This window comes from Microtus ochrogaster, chromosome 6 (assembly GCF_000317375.1).
Source record: "Microtus ochrogaster isolate Prairie Vole_2 chromosome 6, MicOch1.0, whole genome shotgun sequence".
Classification (NCBI taxonomy): Eukaryota; Metazoa; Chordata; class Mammalia; order Rodentia; family Cricetidae; genus Microtus; species Microtus ochrogaster.
The window spans coordinates 29,752,651-29,756,411 of NC_022013.1; positions in this window are offsets into that span (position 1 = coordinate 29,752,651).

Sequence of the window (3,761 nt, forward strand, 5' to 3'; positions counted from 1 at the left end):
TCAGTTTTAACAGTAAAACTCAAGTTAGGAAATTAAAAAAAAATTGAAACAGGATCTCACTATGTAGTCTGTCTGGACTCAAACTCATAGAGATCCACCTGTCTTTTTCTCTCTAGTGTTAAGATTAAATGGCTAGGTCTTCATGTCCAGACAAAAAATAATATTTTTAAGGAAATTTCAATAAGAAATTTGACCTGTTGAGTATTTTATTGAAAGACGTTTTCTTCACCATAAATGAATATCTGAATGCTATTAATTAAATTTAACCTAAGAATAATAATAGGAAGCCATGGAGAGTTAGATTCTAGGGAATGAATGGAAATGTGCCAAACACAGTTGATGAGCAGGACACCTCTAAAAACTGGATTCTAAGTTAGTTCTTTGAAACCTTAAACTCTGATATACACAGAGGAGGCCCACAGCCAGTATGTGTCTAGTTAATGAATAGAGTCCATTAATTCCTGGCTGTAAGTTACAGTAGGAGGCCAGAAAGGAAAACAGTAAGAACGTCCTTGCTTCTAAAGACGCTGAAGGAGAAGGGGCATAGAAAAGGAGGCATGAGTGGAAAGCACATTAAATGGCAGAGACAAATACAGTTTATCAGCAGATGTAATAGATACTTATATCCTAAGAGCCAAGATGATTTGACTACTTTATACCTGAAGCTTTCGGAGTGGAATTATTCTCTGAAGACCTTTGAGAGTCCGTAACAGTGTCCCCCTCTCTTTTTTCCAGAGGAAAGGGACTGGCAGGGAGTACTCCAGCATGTTAATACGTTTTTCTTCTAAGGCTTACTTCTACTGGAGAAAACATAAGTGCTTACCTCTGTGGTTATGGTACTTTGGGAGTCAGAGCACTGGCTCACTAGGTGACCCAGACTTGTGCTGCGGGAGCTCCTTCTGCTCCTTCAGCCAATAGCCACTGAGATACCAGCCCATTGGGGCGTGGTCTCTCTCTTTAGAAAAGCAGCAACTGTCCTCCAGTCACTCTCTTTCTCCCAGCATCCTGTTCTGTCTACCCCGCCTATCTAAGCTGCTGTCCTATCAAAGGCCAAGGCAGTTTCTTCATTAACCAATGAAAGTAACACATAGACAGATGACCCTCCTACATCAGACTTGAGTTCTTTCATGTCAGGAGTAGGTAGTAACTACCAAGCAGAGAGCATTTGGGTGTAGCCTGGGGAAAGTGGACACAAGCAGTTATTGAAGAAAAGTTGTTCAAACATAATGGTTTAGAAAGCTGCTGTGTTTTAAAAGAATGAAAATGCCAGGAAACCGCTATTTAGAATAAACAAGCAAACATTGAGGGCAAAAGAGACATAAAATACGAGAACTGGTTCACTCTTCTAGGTAGACTCAGTACTTATCAACTGGAATATCTATTATAACATGGTCACAAGGTATATAAAGCAAAACACGACAGAACTGTAAGTTGAAGTAGACAGTCCTAGTGACATATTAGGGCATCTAATTAATAGGTAATTCATTTTCCCATTATTGAATTGTGTGATGCAGAAACAAACTCAGTAGACATCAACACACTCATCATCAAGATCACATCATGAGCTGAAGAACATATTTCCTATGCTGGGGATCAAACCAGGACTTTGTAGGTGGCAAGCCGGTGCTCTACCACTGATCTACAGCCCGGTCCTGGTATGTGCTCCTTGACAATACTATTATATACCTTGTTCTTGGATTGTTATAATCTAAAAAAATGTTATTGTCAACTAGGAAATAGTATTTCTTAAATATGATCATGGGAAAATGTAGTAGCCATTTGAAAGTTTGTGCTCTCTAAGCTTCTCTATCAATAACACTGTGTTATATGAAGCAAACATTGCCAAAATTATATCACTGGTTTTAATCAACATACCACAATAGGCTTATCCTAACTTCTTGCTCCAGTAATTTTTGACAAACTATGCACATCAATCTGTATCCACCTGTGTTTATTTGCTAAATCCAATAATATCAAACTCTTTGTTGTCATTGACCTCAAATGTGATCGAAAAAGGATTGGCATGGGTTATATATGTGTGGCATTTTGTTTTCATACACTTTGTGTAGTTTGCATAAGCTCTTACGTTATACGGTGGCATGACTGTCACTTTACACAATCCCAACAGCGGATGGTGAAAATCCTTGCTACTGTTTTCTCACCACAGACTAAAAACTCTGGAGACAGGTCCCCTAGGGAGGGTTTTTTTTCTTTGGAGAAGAATTAATTGTAACAAAGGGAGAGACACGCAATTCAGTAACACTTGCAGAAGTGGGCAATTCAGTAACACTTGGGGCAGAAGTGGGTTTTAGTTTATAGGATTTATTTCAAGTCTTTGGAGTATGCTAACTTGTTAGGCAGGAAAGAACTTTATATGGGAAAATGAAAATTACATGGTGTAGTTGGCCTAATTGTGAAACTGAAATTCATGGAGTGACTCCTCCAAATGTGTCCCACAAATGGCACAGCACTTTTAAACTTGAACAACACATGACTCGCGCTATGCAAGAAGCAATCCCCATTTTACAAATGTAGGAAGCGAGAAACTGAAGTCAAACATCCCACACCAAGTCAAGTTATGACAGCACCTTGTGCACAAATACAATGCCTTTTTGTTTTGTGTTTCAGAAACATTGGGATCTCAATCTTATTCTTAAGTTTGTGGCGGTGGAATGTGTCTTGCTCTGCGGATGGCAACATCACTTTTGACAGGAAAGTTTAATATCAAACCTATTAATTTTACAAGGCTCCTTGTCTGACTTTTATGTCGCATGACTCATACCACATTCGATTTCCTCATTCTTGTACCTTCTTTGTGGACCCAGTCCGAAGCAACCCCCATTGGATGACAGTCACTCCAGCCTTGTCAAGGGGGAATGCTAGCTGGGAGAAGGCCTTTCCCAGACCCTAGAGAGACTCTAGCCGTGGACAACGTTTTGAATGTCCACCGTACATCTTTCTAAATGTCTTCTTAGCAGATCCCAAATTTGAGACGGCAGAAGAAGCAATAAGAAGCTACATACAGTAAAGACTCAGCAAGAGACGGGCTTGATTTGATTCCAGCTTTGCCACTGCCCACTGCTTATCTTAGACCCAGACTCTTGCTCTGTGATGTGGTGATTTAGGTACCTGTACCAGGTGTGGGGCTTGCCAAGCTAATGTTTAGCATTGCTTACAGAATACATGCTTTGGAGTTCTGGGGTTCATTCACCTCCTCCTTCCTTCGCGGTACCTTCTCAACTCAGTAGAACGACACTTGATGGGGGGCTGCCACTGTGTGTTCAAAAGTTAAGTCTTTGGCTGCGCGTCTGTGTCTGCGGCTGGAATGTGTTTCCCATCTGTGCAGGCAGGCAACTGGAGCCTATCCTTGAGCTATTTGGCAGAGCTGTTTAGCAGGTGCCTAAAGTCTGAACATTCCTGAATCAGGAGGGGGCGGCTCTGGCTTTCAGAGAGCACTAGCCGGGCCACAGCTGGAGCGAGGCAGGAGCGGTAGCACCCACTTGAACTCTGAACTGGGAATGAATGGAAGTTGTGATGTGGGAACCCGGGAACAGAAGTGTTTTTCCAGGACGGCGGCAGCGGGAACCGGTGCCCAGGACAGCAGGAGGGCAGGTCCCGCCCGCGGGCTGCGCGGCCAGGTGCAGCCGCAGGGCGCGTCCCCGTGCGCCCCTTCCCCCTCCCGACGACTTCCTGGTTCGCTGAAGGTGGCCGAGCCGCGGCCGCCGGCCGGGTCGCGGGAACCGGGAGGCGGGGGCGGGGGC